General features: G+C 52.0%; 1 long non-coding RNA gene across 1 annotated transcript in view; it reads right to left on the bottom strand.

Moving 5' to 3' along the window:
- Window positions 1-5267, bottom strand: part of LOC118497868 — a 171089-nt gene extending 165822 nt beyond the window's left edge. The window contains exon 1 of the long non-coding RNA XR_004900379.1: window positions 5146-5267. This is a non-coding gene — a long non-coding RNA (uncharacterized LOC118497868). The remainder of the gene's footprint in view (window positions 1-5145) is intronic.
- Window positions 5268-15275: the final 10008 nt, after the last annotated feature.

Genomic DNA, 15275 nt, shown 5'->3' with positions numbered 1-15275 from the left:
GGGGCCATTCCTGGGAGCTCCTAGTCCAGTGGGGAAGAACACATGCACCCAGACACACACACAGGGACCGTAACACAAGGCAGGGTATGTGGCCAGGGACCAGGTCAGCGGGACTCCGAGGGAAGGAAAATCGCTATGTGCTGGAGGGGACAAGGCAGGCAGGTTTCCCAGTGACAGTGGGTTTGACCCAGGTTAGCCAGGTAAAATCTAGGAAGAGCAATGGCTGAACAAACCAGCAAGTGGGAACGAGTATAATGCTATGTGAGGACATTCAGCCTGGAGCCACAGACAGGGGGAGACCTGGTGTGAGCCACCACCACCACTGTTATTCAGGTAGGGAGACTGAGGCTGGCAGGAAAAAGGGACTTCTCCAAGAGCCGTCAGCCAAGGGGGAACTGGTGCCCCAGGCTCGGCTCCCAGGCCATTGTCCCAGCCACCACCAAAGGAGGCCACACCAGTATGCTCTGGGCTCCTTCTCAGGGTGTGCTCTTCTGCATGGCCAATGAGCCCTCCCTGAGACAGGACAAGGGTTCATCCCTGGAGCCCGGCCCTCCAGAGCTGTAGCAAGAGACTGGGGAGAGGAGCAGGCGTGAGGAACCAAGCAGCTTCCTGGCCTAGCCCAGGCCAAGACAGGTTGACAGCGTAGGGTTTTAGGTCTGCTAATTTTCAAATACCGGTGAAAGAATTATTTTGAAATCGCATCCAATTTTGAAATTTCCCCATGATAAAACCGCATCTGGTTTGACACCTTGGGCAAAGGCACAGGGTTTGGTAACTGGTCTCTCTGTCTTCACGACCTTGGGGGCTGGCTCCATAAGCCCTCCTCTGCGGCCTGTCAGTGGGATGGGAACTGGCACGATGCGGGGCTCTGCCCTGGGAAAACGCTGCCGGCAGGAGGCAGCACCTGTGGGCAGTAGCCGAGGCCCCAGATTCCCAGGCCTAGTGTGGTGTGTGGCGCATAGCAGTATCCAACCAACATGGCGCTCTGGCAGTGCAGACACTGAAATTCTGAAAGTCGTCCCAGTGCCTCGGCCTGCCTTCGCACAACGTCAGCTCACTGCTTCCTTGCTCTGGGAAGCTCCCCTACGTTGAACAGAAGTGTTGTAAGGAAGACCTCTGAGCGCCAGTCTTGGCCCCTGACCTGGGCCTGCACATGTAAGATAAGTCTTTGAGGAGCCCCAGAGCAGCTAGAGGGGCCTTTGCTCTCTCGCTGCAGGGAGCAGGCGCCCCGGCAGCTCCCACGGCAGATCACAGAAGGGCACGTGGGAAGCTGTAGAGCTGAGGCCACCAGCCCTTTAATCCAGAAAGTCCTTCCGAGGGCGCGTCGCCCAGTCCCGTCATATCTTAAACACCACCTGACCCCACGTACGGCCCCCAGAGGAAGAGAGCAGTTGTAGTCTGCTATGCAGTTGCAGTGAAGAACATTCTGGAAGACCAGCCTGTCTTCCAAGTCAGGATTTCTTTCCTGGGATACAGGGACCAAGAAATCAAAGTTGATGATCTACATCAGTGATTTTTCAACCTTTTTCACCTCATGGTACACATAAGCTACTCAAATTCTGTGGCACACCAAAGAAATAGGTACAATTTTGATTAATATATCTGCCCTTTTTACTCCAAAGTGTTTTTAAAATCAGATATTTATGCTTGTATAAAAAGATTTCCAGTACCAAGAATTAACCAATCAGATGCAACCTTATTATATGATGTGACCAATAAGACACAACTCTGTTATATGACCTGTATATTGCAGTTTATGACAGGGCATTCACACCCATGGCTATCATCGTGTTGGCTGTTGTCACTTTTTAATTTGACAATCTAAGGGAAAAGAGCTGACTAGATGGTCAGCTGTTGCGTGTTTTAAAATTCCCTGCAGCCCACCGGTTGGGAGTCGCTGCTGTACGTGAACAAGGTCTCTCAGGGAGGGTGTGGACACCTTGGACGTGGCCATGGTAGGTCACACATAAGATGGCGCAGTCGACAGCACCTGTCTTTTTTCCCCACCCCGATGGAAGTGCACCCATTTCACCTGCAGCAGCAGCACACATGTCTCTCCTGGTTGTGCAGCATAAGTCGTGACTCAAGTTCTGTGTGTGCTGAGCGCTCTAGTCATGTCTGCGAAACACCACCAAGCACTGTGCGCCTGTTTGGTAAGCTTCCCCTGAGCGCCCACTCAACAGCGGGCATGGAACCGAGCAGCCCCCTGTGCGGCTGGAGTGGAGGCCTTTCTGCTGGGAACGGAGTAAATAGAGCATGCTCATGCCAAGCCCCTGACCCTGCTTCCCACCTTGGCCATGACTCCCTCTCCCTGAGGAAGCTTATGGAGACCTCCAAGCACAGTCAGGAGACCACATGTTCTGACCTTGAACCAGCCACACAAGCGTCTTCAGCTCTCTGGGCTTCAGCTATCCCATCTGTGCAATGGGGACAGAAGGAGTCGCCCTGAGTATCTTCAATGAGAGCCAATGAACAGCGGGGGTGGGGGGATGCTAACAACAAAGGTAAGGCCCCCTTATCATAACTGTTCAGTTCCTCCTGCGGGGCAAGGGAGGGGGACAAGGGGTCAGGGTCCCCTCTTCAGGAAGGGCCCTCCAATCTGTCCTCGTGCCTTGTCTGTCCACAGCCACTCTAAACAGGTCCCCTCGCTGGGCCACCACCTCCTCCTCCCACTGGAGCTGGGCCACAGCCCGAGCTGAGAGCCAGTCACCCTTCCTGCCCCGGGCGGAGGCAGGAGAGTGAACTCAACACCCTGACTAATCCTGCTCAGCTTCAAGGCTAGCAGAGAGTTGGGGGAGCTACGCAGATCTCCAGGGTGACTCACCTGCAAACAAGGTCATTACCCATAGGACCAGGGCTGGTCTGACCTGGAGGTGACCCTGGGAGTCTGGAGCGAGGCCCTCCCTCCAGCGCGGGCTCTCTCTGCCGACACCTAGCGCAGTTTCAGTTCCCACCATCGGAGTGGATGTCCTGGGAGGCTGGAGCCTCGTGAGAGCTCAGGAGTTGCCTGTTCACAACTGTTGACCGTGCAGCACATGTGCCCTCATTGTTTTTAACGCTGCACACGGATTAACCTACTTAATCCTCATAACAAATCTGTGGGGTGTACTCTTATTATGCCCATTTTACAGATGAGGAAAGGAGATTTAGAGAGATTAAGAAACATGCCCACGGTCACAATAACTAGCAAGGGGCAGATCCAGGAATTGAACCCAGGCAGCCTGATTCTCCGGCCGTGACCTTCACCTCCACGCCCTCACCCAGAGGGCTCCAGGCTAGGGAGAGTGCCTGACAAGCCATTTTCCAAAGAGCCCTAGAGTTGCGTGGCGGGCCCTGGGGAGCTGCCAAAGGGTGGGATAAGGCTCTGGCCCCTCCCCTGTTTTAACCTAAGCAGATTTCTTATGCAGCATCTCAGTTTTAAAGAGACAGTCAAATTTCATTTGTAAAACTGGATCCCACCACCAAAAACAGTTCTGAAAATTCTCTTCTTTAGGGAATTCCCAGCTTACATTTTAGGCGGCTTCACTCACAGGGGCCTTCTCCTCTGGGGAAGACAGACAGGGGCGGTCAACAAGAAGACCTTGAAAGACTTTGGAATCCAGCTGAGGGCCATCTAACTTGGGGGCCTTGGAAAAGCCCCTCCTTTCATCCCCAACCCTCTCAAGCCCAGAAAAAAACAGGATCACAGGTCCAGAAATGTAAATGGCACCCACCAGTGAGTGGACTGGGGAAGCCGACCTCACACACATTTACACACTCATACTTTCACACACTCTGTTTTAGTCTGTCCCCAGCAAAGGGCCCAGGTGAGATGACCTACCTGTGAGTGGTCTCCCGGCCCCTGGTCAGCCACACCTGCATGTCAGGCATCCTTGAACATCCGCCTGGGAACCAAGAGCCCAGGAAAGGGCTCAGGTACATATGTCCTCCTTCCTCCCCTCCACCCCCATTCCGACCTGCCAGCAAGCTTCTGAAGAGCAGGGGCAAGTCTGTCTCACTTCTGCCCCCCCTCCTCGGGGAGGAACACAAGGCCTGGCGTGCAACCCCTGCTGGATGAGTGTATGTGGCAGGGCCGTAGCCCGCCCCCTGCGGAGGCTGACCCCGGGAGCAAGCTGCTGCACAGGACACCCGGCGGGCCCAGGGCCAGCACTCCAGACCTGCTTGGGAGCTCAGCAGGCTGGTGATGTCCTCAGCCTCTGCTCCCTGTCCTCCCTCTCTGGCAACTGCTTCTGCCCCCACTGAAAACGGGTCAGTTTCTACCAGGGCAAGAAGAAAAGAACAAGTGCCGTCAACTGGGGCGTGACCCACCACTACCACGTGCACGTCATCCGTCCTCGCCCTGAGAGATGTCCCCCTGCCTTGTTCTTGCAGGTCATCGCCTTTGATTTCTTGGTCCCTCTGCCCCAGGAAAGAAATCCTGTCTTAGAGGGTCATGGCTGTAGTGGGGCCTGAATCTCTTCTCCCTTCCACAGGGACAGTGGTGGCCACGGGGGACAAGGCAGGGCTGAGAACTGTCCAGGGGGAGGGAAGTCGAGACCACCTCTCCCTTACCAGCCCGCTGCTGGGGGCACAGAGGACCCTGGAGTGCTGTGGACAGAAGCCCAGGAGACGGTCAATGCTCCCAAGTGTGCCGCGTCGCCCCGCCCCTTCCCTGGCTTGCTCCTCCACCCTCACCCCCTTCCGCAGGGAACCTCCACTGAGGCTCAGGGAGCCCTGAGCTCTGGAAGAAGAGCCAAGTTCCTTCTGCCTTCCCACCTCACACCCCAGGAAGGAGGCGTCAAAACCTGGGGAGGGCAGGTGCTGTATGTGGTTGAACAGTGACCACACAGGGAAAAGACACAGACGTGGCTTATTCAATGACCCCGACAGTGTCCCCAAAATACCTTCACTTCCCTGTGATTCAGTGACTTCCTGGAGGGCGAGGGTCTCCCTCCCTGCTCCTCAGCCCCCACTGATAAGTGACACTGTGGACTGAGGGGCATCAGTGCCGCCGTGGCCTAGCAGCCACCCTGCCCCTGACCCAGGGCACCAGTCACGGGAAGGTGGGGGATGCGGCCCTGAGAGAATTATTCCCGGTGGGAGGTGAGCCCTCCCACCCCAACCACTGCTCCCACCCCCACCAGGGGGAAATAGCGTCCACCTTACCTAGCCAAAGCTATCACAGGAGCCAGCTCAGAGGGACTGAGGGCCTCGGGCTGGACCCTCTGTCCCCCAAGTGACGAAGAGGCCAAGGAGTAGACGAGCCCAGGACGTCTGAGACGCTAGGCCTTACTGACCCCAGAGAGCCAGCTTTGCCCCCATCGCCCACCACGCCTGCAGCGGCCTCAAAGCCACACCACACTCCCCCTTCAACGGTGCCCAGGTAAAGATGCCCCGACACACCCCTCCTGTCCGCAGACAGGGGCCCAGTCACACAGCTCCCTCTGCCTGCCCACGACAAGGGCTCGCCCGAGGTCCCCGCCCCCACCCCCCAGAAGGGGCGCCTTTTCCCAACCCCACACTGGCAATTACTCCCAATTACACGTGTGACAGGGTACTGGGGTCGGAGCACTTACCTCAGGGCCTGCATTATGCAACGCTTGTAATCCTCTTACTTAAGGTGGAAAACCGATACGGCACGCTGAGTTCACGTGAATGACTGGAAAAATAATTCTAAGAAATAAGAACACCACCATCAATATCACCTTACAACTCCCTGAAAGGATTAAAAGAACGCCTAGGTTGAATTTGCAAATGTACTCTGCTGAGCCCTCCTTGAGGCTTTTCAAGGCAAAGGCTGCTCAGGGGCAGAGGGACGAGCGGGGATTCCGTGGACAGGAGAGCGGTTCCTTTGTGGCTTTGGGGTGAGCTCCATCAGCTAGAACCCTGGGGTGGCCCCAGCCTATGCCTATGGCCACAGCCAGGATGGCCTGAGCCCCCCAACCCCGGCACCCAGGATGCAAAGGCTGGTGCTCCCCCACCATGCCAAGCCTCCCAGAGCCAAAGCCCCACCCCTTCCTGTATCCCTAAGGCAGGTCCCACCTTACCGGGCTGGGAAAGATCCTCAATGGACTTGCCCTCCAGAACATCCAGCCCTCTGGACACATGGCCAACCCCACGGGCCACAGAGACAACCCTACAGTAAGGATCAAGAGTCCTGACCAGCTCAGGACCTAACAAGGCAGGGGCCCTCGCACCCCCTGCAGAAGGCCCGTAGCGCACCATGGGTTCTGTCTTCCCCATGAATGGGCTCTGTCATCTGTCCTTGCCAGACTGCTATGCCACACTGAACTCACCTAAGGCCACTTAACACTCCCATCACCACCCAGCAATAGGTGGGCAGGTGGGCAAGCAACAGGGCCTACCCCCCACCAACAAACCTACACCCCAGCATAGGGCCTGCCCTTTGGATGGAAGGGAGCAGCCTGACACCAGCAGGTACAGTTACAGTGGCTGGGCCCATTAAAGCCCGGGAATAAAGAGCCGTCCTGGTAATTACCCCTAATCCCCTTCGAGCCTTTGTCTGCTGGCGGCACTGCCTTGAGCCTAATGGTGTGAGATAAGAGGCCAGACTTCCCAGCCCTCCCCAGAGCTGCCTCAGGCAGGTCTAGGGTGGGGACACTCAGTCGGCTCAAGCCCACCAGGAGGCCATTCCTAAAAGTCTCTTTTGACAGGACCCTCCACGAAGAGGCAGCCCCCATGGCCCCCACAGGCTGATGAGGTCCCCGGGGCTATAAGACAGTGGCAGCTGTGGTAGCCAGGAGGAGGGAGAGGATTCTGATCCTGGAGGGAACCAGTGTTTGGCCAGAAAGTTTGGGCCAGGAAGCTTCACACCACCTGGACCCAACAGGCATTTCCATAAGCACATCCTGGTCACGTTCCATCACAGTTCCTGCACTCAAGTGCCGCGCACAGAACACAGACCACGGCGCAGAGCAGTTCACCAGTACGGTGTCCGGCTCTCAGCACTGAGGAATGGAGGGCCAGTCTGCTGCCGAGGACTCAGTGGAGGGGGCACCTCAGACCCTGCACCCCATGGCTCCACTCAGCATTCACACCCCAAGGGGCAGGGGTCATACTCAGGAGCCCCAAGGCGGACCTCAACAGGACAGGACAGGACAGATCCCGACTGTGCACGCTCTCCGTTTCCTGAAGACAGTCTTCCCAGCCGCTCTCTTACTCTCTCCTAATACAGACATGGGCCCTTCCCCACTTAAACAGGGCAACTCCTGGGGACTGTTGCCAAATCTTCCTATTTGTCTAGAGAAGTTGGATGTCCAAAATTTGAGGCTGAGTCTGCAGGCATCCGTTTGCAAGCTCCGTTGCCCTGGTCCCCTCTACCCCACCTCAAGCCAAGATCCCTGCCAGCCAGAGCCAGAGCCACAGCCAGAGCCAGAGCTCCACAGGCCTGACGCCGAGCACAGGGCTGGCCCCCACCAGTGCACATTAACTGTGGGGTAGATGAATTTGTGATGAAGGAGCTATGAGGCAGAAAGGTTAAGTCAGCTGTGTGAGATGACCCAGCGGATGAGGACACAGATGAGCGGCGAGTCTCAGGCTCAAGGTTAAGTGTACCTGCCATACAGCCCCATGTTGCTTCCCTCAGGGCTTGTCTACAACATTAATAAAAATAACCCTTCTTTCATTATGTAGTTCTGCTATCCACAGTTGGAGTTTGAATCCCAGTATTTCAAGTTATGACAACTGGGGACGCACAGTCCATGGGTTGGGTGCAAGGGGTTCCAGGCCTCAGCAACCCCACAAGGCAGGGAGGAGGAGCCCCTCTCCGAACCTACGAGGCTGCTCTCGTCCAGTCCTCTGAATTCTGTAACCACCAGCAGGCAGTGTGAATGGAACCTCTAGACACCAGAATCCTGACCTGAAGCTCCATCCCCCGAAGGGCTGAATATTCGCCTACACAAGGCTACAAGAGCTGAGCTTCCAGCTCAGCATGCCCCTGGAATACTGCCTGCCATAGTCACCCACTGGCACAAAACAGCGTTACAAAGCTGCCGAAAAGGTGTCTGCAGGGGCTGCAATCCCATCTCAAGGCTCAAATGGGGAAGGACTGGGCCCTTTCAACTTCACGTGGTTGTTAGCCTCATTCAGTCCCTTGCCACCTGCTGGACTGGGGGTTTCCCCGGCTTTCAGCCAGAGGCCGCCCTCAGCTCCCTTGGCTGGAGGCCATCATCTGTTCCTGCCTTGGGGCTGCATCTGAGCCAACAGGGAGAGGGCCTTCTAGCAAGGCTGATGTTACAACCATCTAAGGTATAAAAGTGACATCCTGTCACCTTCACCACATCTACTAGTTAGAAGGAAGTCACAGGTCCCTACGACCCTCAAGGAGGGGAGGGGGTTTTGTACAAGGGCATGAGCCGGAAAGAGGGACTCACCGGGGCCCCTTAGAGTGTCCCCCATGCTACCTAACACAGAGCAAAGAATTTTTTATTGCATAACTCCAGCCTCCAAGAAGCAGCTGCAAGCACAGGACCTCACAAAGGCAAGCAAATCAGAAGTAGCAGGTGCCTCTGAACGCAGAAGTCCAGTCAGAACAGCGAACAGCATGGCACATGCCTTCAAAGGGAGCAGCTACAGCCACCACTGTGCCTTCCCTGAGCCTCATCAGCCACGTGACTACCTCTTTTCCAAACCCTCAGAAGACAGCGGTCTATGCTCTGGATTCAGGGGCACGAAGCCAAACCGAGGGAAGTGGTGAGGTGCCGTTCTGAAAACAGGGATTCCATGAAAATGGATGTGCTGGATAGCACCACCCCTCAGTCCTCTCTCCTCTTGTCCCCAAGAGGCACAGGTGTCAGGCTGGAACATCCCTCCTTGAAACTAACCGGACCACAAAAAAAAAACTAACAATACCACTGTTCAGCCCCCCCGCCATCAGAAGAGCAGGCTCCTATGTAATCACATTACGGGGAAGCCCCTTAGTCAACCGGTCCCCTCCCTCGTCCACAAAACTTCTAAACAACTGGTCAGTGCCTCGTCCTAACTGTGAGCCAAGACTCATCAGACACTGTGAAGAGCCTCCAACCTGTGCTCCAAAAGGCCGCACAGCAACTGAGAGGAAACAAAAGGAGCCCAGAGGAAAATACAAGATAAGGAGCAAAGGAAAACTCCAGAGAATCTCTGATTTGTGTCGTCGGCAAAACAAGGCAACATAAAGCACATATCAAATAAGAATCAAAAGCTATGAAGAAGAACAAAGAGCAAAACAAGAGCTCTGAGAATTAATAAAACGCAGGAGTCAGAAATCCAATGGATGTTTGTAGGATAACATTGAAAACAGTCTCGAAGAGCAGTTCTCAAAGCGTGGCCCCCACATGCCTCAGGGTGCCTGAAGCCCTGTCAAGGGATCCAGGAAACCGGAATCATCTTCATGCTAATGCTAAGCCAGTATTTGCTCTGTTCCCCGCATCAACACGTTCACCGATGGCACGAGAGCAGCTGTGGCTCAGATGCCTGGCGCCGTAACAAAAACCATGGCGGTGGCAGCGAACTGTGTAAGGGCCACTGTATTCTTCTCCACCTCACACTCCCGGTAAAAATAAACGGTGAGAAATTTTCTCTCGAAAATAAAAAAGTAAACCGTTTAAAAGAAAAACATCTGGCAATACTTGCTACTAACAAAATTTGAGATTTCAAGCAAAATTACAATTTTAAGAAACGTATCTACTACCATCAGCCTGAAAGCATATCTTTCTGCTGAGATCAGTGGTGATATTTACAAACCTCAATTGTTTGATATTATATAAAGAAACGTATTGCCCTTTTAAAGATCTGTGTAACTCGGTGAGCCAATATTTGCCAAATGATCGATGAATGATGTTACAAAATCAGGCAGAGGTAAAATTCACTCGAAGTACAAGATAGACCAATGGCTTTTAATGGAACAGAAGAAAGAATTCACTGATAAGGTTTCAGATCAATAGTGAAACTAACCTTTAAGAACTTATTGTAGAGTCCTGGTATACTGTTAAAGAAAAATATCCACAGTTATCTGAAAAGACAATTAAAAATACTTCTCTTCTCCAACTACACATCTGAAGGAAACAAGACTTTCTTCATACACTTCAATCAAAACAACAGAACGCAACAGATGGAGTGTAGAAACAGATGAGAATGTAACTACCGTATTTTGCTGTGTATAATGTACACTTTTTTGCCCAAATTTTTGAGGGAAAAATAAGGATGTGCATTATACATGGGTGGTACTAATTCCATATTTTGATTCTTTTATTTGTGCTTATGCATTAAAAGTGTAACTCTAAAAAGCAATAACAATATCCATATGCAAAATAATACCCTGAAATATGATAACCAGTTTTGTTTCTAAACATAAATAAACAAAAATTTGAATTAAAAAATGAAAACAAAACTTTTTTTCCTGAAAGTTTGGGCCAAAAACATGGGTGTGTATTATAAACAACACAATACAGTATCTCTTAAGCCACACGTGAAAAAGAATGGCAAACGTGTAAAACAATGTCAACTGTTCCACTAAATTTTTTGCTTTGAAAAATATAGCTCTATTTTTATAACTTATTTATGTTACTATATAATAGCTTTATAATTTTTAATAAATAATTTTTTTAATTTCTGGTTTAATTCCTACTATGGTAACTGCCCACAGGTACTATCTATGTGAGCCAGACTCCCTGGGATGCTACATGACCCCTAAGAGTGTCAGTAGATCCTGAGACTAAAAAGGAACCTGAAACTGACAGGTTTGAGAACTGCTGGTCCAAAGAGTTAAACAACAGAAAGATGGAAATTAGCACATAAAGTTAATTAGAGAATCAGTTCAGGAGATCCAGCATTAAAAAAATAAATAAATTCCAGGAAAAAGAAAATGGAGAGTGGAAATCTTATAATCAAACTAATTAATAATAATATAAGGCAAATTCCTAGAGCTGAAGCTTCTAGATATAAAAGCATCGAGTGCCCAAAGCTATGCACCTTTAAAACCTTATTGAGCAATGGAAACGTGACATTTCAGTGCCCTGGTGATGCAGGGACAGTCCCCACAGACTCTGGGTGGGGGTTGGGGGATGGCATGGAAGTGGCCACAGTGCAAGGACTGCGGCACGGAAGAGCACCTGACTTCTCCATAGCCACACGGGGACCAGGGCAACGATGGAACATCTCCAGGGTCCTAAGGGAAAGCAATTTCAACCTGGAATTTCATATTCGGTCAAATTGTCGGTCACATGTAAAAGTCAGAGAATTTTCAGACACGCAAGATCTCAGAACTTTTGCCTTCCATGTGCCCTTTCTTAGGAAAATACTTGAAGTTATGCTACTTGAAAGTGAGTGCGTAAACAGGGAGAGAGGAAAAGGCACAGAGCTCAGTGGGCAGGACCCCACAGGACACCCTGGGCGATGGTGCAGGGAGGACTCAGATTAGCAGCAGCGCCTGGTGAGCAACCACCCAGACACAAGGGAAAAAGAAAATAAAGTTGACCTGATGCACTGGAACACACGGAAAACATGTCCAAGGTAGTCAGAGAACAGGAGGATCAATAACAGAAAACCAAGCAAATGAAAAATCAAATAGGTTACTGTGCGCCTAATGCCAAGGGAAACAAAAAAAAATCTGTTGGGGAAAAAAACCTGATCACACTCCACTCCACAGATACACTTAGACCACTGTGAAAATTCACGCTGTTATAACCTGGGCGCCGCCATGTTTCAGAAAGACTGGGGAGAGGGAAGTGCATGTGCGTCTGTCTGGTCGGAAAAGAACTGTATTGAGAAACTTAATCCCCGTCTTCCGTAATCGAAAGTCAAAAAATGAGAAAACTGGACAAAAACTTAAAAACAAGATAAAGGTAATATAAGCCTATCATTTAGAAATCTGGTAAATAACAAAAGAAACAACTAAAAGAATTAAAAACAGTTACCTCTAGAAGGCAGAAGCCAGGGTTGGGAGGCATAGGGCAGCGGGCTCCTGCTTTTCATTATGAGCTTATTACTGGTTGGCTATGAATATATATATTCCCTCAATAAAAATAAAAGTTAAATTAAAAACTACCCAGGCACCAGAAGAGCCAAACTCCCCTCCTCTCAGCCTAATAAACATTCCTTGAATTTTTACTTGCCTCTACCCAGGAAGTGCCAGCCAGCTTTAAGTACCAAGCACAGTATGATCTGAGGATGCAGGAAGCTTGGGTCCCTCTGTCCAAAGGTGCCACCTCACCTTCCTGTGGCTGATACGGAAGCCACCCCAATTAACCCTGTCATTGTCACCACCATTCACTGAATCTTAGTACAGGGACGGCCTGGTTCACAAGAAGTACCTAGTGAGCATTACATCATCTGGTGAGCCAGGTGCTATTTTTTGTCCTCTTTGTCCAGATGAGCCTGGTGCTCGGACAGCTGAGACGCGTGGCCTGCCCCCTGGGGTGAGTGGCAGAGTGTGAATCCAGGTGCTCAGCCCGTCTCTCAACTCACCCTGTGCTTCTGAGCTGAACCCGGCCCCTCCCTAACGAGCTTTCCACACCCCTCCCCCCAAACCTCAGTGGGTCACGTGCTCTCCTAAGAACCGAAGGGCAACCTGCCCATCATCCCGGATGCCCTCGGCCATTCCCACGTTGTATAGAGAGAGTGGAGACCCTGCCCTACCGGAGCTCCATCATTGGAGAGGGGAGGAGGCTGGTGGGCATTGTCCAGTGCATCTGACAGAGGAGGAAACTGAGACCGGGGAGAAGTAAGGACTTGCCTGAAATCACTTAACAGGACCCCAGGTGGCCTGACCCACCTTCCAGCAACCCTTCTGCTACACCCCAAGTTGCCCCTTCCTGGTCCTCATTCTGACATTGGGGTCAGCCTATTTGCAAGGAAGAACCATTGGTGGGTTTCCAAAGTCCAGTTTGACTTTACTCTTTAGTGAAAGTGGTGGCAAGTGGAGGCAAAGCAGAGACTATAACACACCGTGGGTTGTCAGGAGGGGAGGCGCGTGAAGCTTGGCTACAAGGGAGCAGGGGTACGGCCCAGGGACCAAAACATCCAGGCTTGGGGGATCTGCTATGGGGAAGCCCAAGAGGACAGACACATACCCGGGTATCAAACTGACCCACAGGCTTTAAGGGAAATGCCTGGCTTCCCAGAGGGTCCAGAGCTGCTCCAGAGGAGCCAGGGCCATGGGGGCAGGGCAGAGAGGAGGACCAGCATCCCCATGGCAAGTTCGATGTCACTTCTCCTCCAGGCTTCCGCACAGGGCAGCCCAGCTAGGGAAAAGGAAGTGTTTGCCCAACACTGACCAGGTTAAATTGTGCTGGAAACAACCTGCCCGAGCGTCTTCCCTGAGACTGAAGTCATCACACACAGGGCTGGGCACCGGGAGGCATTGGCGGATGCCTGCTGGATGAATCTGTAAACCCACAAAGCCAGTCACTGCTCTGTGTGGCAGCAAGCTGGCGCTGCCCACATTACCAGAGGTCTGGCTCCTTTGTGAAAACAAGGAAATGGTGCCATGGATACCGGAGAGTCTTCTTTCCCTCCACCAAGGCATGAATGGTGAGTTCTCAGAGCCAAGGAAGCTCTACAAAGGATTGCCCTTCCCCCGCAAAAGCCCACAGCTTATCACGCTCTAGATCAGTGCTCAAAGTGCGGTTCCCCCATCAAGAGCAGCAGAGTCCCGGAAACTTGTGAGAGATGCAAATTTCTAGGACCCACCCCAGACCCAATGAATCAGAAACTCTCAGTGTGGGTGGGGCCCAGAAATCTGTTTTAACAAGCCCCACAGGTGGTTCTGACGAAAGCTACTCTGAGAGCCGGTGCTGTAGATGAGCTTCCCCCCCAAAATAAGACCCCTCTGGTTCAAAGCCGGCTTCTTCCGCCAAACCCCCAAAATAACTGATGTCAAAGATCACTCATCATTAGCATCAAATTCCTCCAAAATCATTTATTCAGCATCTGTTCTAAGTATATCTACATAGTCTGTGTGGGATGCACACCTGTCTATAATACATAAGAAAAGGGAAAATATAAATAAGTTCCTAACTTGTTACAATTATGTATGTTGGTGTTTGTGTGTTTTCCCACCTCCTTCCTAAGACTTTCTGAAGTCCCTCAGCATGGGACTCAGCTGGCCCTGGCACACCCACCCACCCCTGGGGACTTGCCCAGAGGTGGTTCAGCCCACTCCAGATGAGCTGGGAGCTAAACTGGCCACCATCCGACAGTTCACACCCAGCCTGGCCCCGGGGCTTACAGCCCAAGACTTGTCTGAAACCTCAACCCAGGGATGCTGGATCCTTCCCTCCTGGACTTTTTTTGCTTTACCACTTGCCCTCTTCCTGCTCCACAAGTCACATCACAAAGCGCATTTCTCCTGCCCCACGCCCATCCATCCGCAGCCTCTGATTGGGCCCCACATCGGCTCCTCCCTCTCTCTCCTCCTCCTGGACTAACCTCACCCCATCAGCTCCAGGATGCTAGCAGCTCAGGGTGCCTCATTGTTCAGCGTGCAGCACTGTGCTTCCTTGTTCCCCATGTCACTCATTGGAAATCAGTCACAGGCCATGGGAATCTAAGGACAGCTCAGCCCCGCCTGTTACTCCTGCAGGGTCCCCCTAGGAGCATGCCACAGGCGAGGCCAGCTGGAGACCTGGGCCTGCCACAGAGACCCCTCTGAAAGCCTCATGAAAGCATTCCAGGATGTAATAAACCCGTCAGGCCCTGGCTAATTTATATCTAAGTGGATGATTTCCCATTTTTCAGAATGTAAATGTTTAGATTGCAGCATTCCCCTGCCTCGGCATCCAAGGTCCTGGCACGTAAGTGGGGAAATCAGCCTGCCTTTCCACAGGGATCCTTAGATGGAAGAGCCACAATGCCAGCACCAGTGGCTGGGAAGAGCTTCCTGCTCTCAACAGCGCATGTGCACACCCCCTACAGACCCCCACCCCCGATGCAGGACACCAGCATTTGCTTAATGTCAAGAATCTCACTTTTACAGGGACCAGGAGGAAAAATGGAGCTTTCAAAGCCAGGGCCTCAGAGCCAGGAAAGCAACTCAGATTAGCTAGGTATTCCAAGACATGAGTCCTTTTATACTTCTTTCCAAAACGTTCCTCATTTGCTCTGGCCTCAAATACATTTTATTAGATCTTTGTACTGTATAAACAGGCAAAAGTAGATTAATGGGAATAAATATAACACAACAATCCAAGGAAACAGTCCACTTTGGCTGACCAGGCCCTGAGCATCCCACTGCCCGCTCTGTCCAGGGCTGCGTGTACTAACCCATGAGACCCTGCCAGCTGACACAGTGGGTGGTCCCC

The sequence above is a fragment of the Phyllostomus discolor genome, chromosome 13, assembly GCF_004126475.2.
Source record: "Phyllostomus discolor isolate MPI-MPIP mPhyDis1 chromosome 13, mPhyDis1.pri.v3, whole genome shotgun sequence".
Classification (NCBI taxonomy): domain Eukaryota; kingdom Metazoa; phylum Chordata; class Mammalia; order Chiroptera; family Phyllostomidae; genus Phyllostomus; species Phyllostomus discolor.
This window is presented reverse-complemented; position numbering and strand designations above follow the sequence as displayed.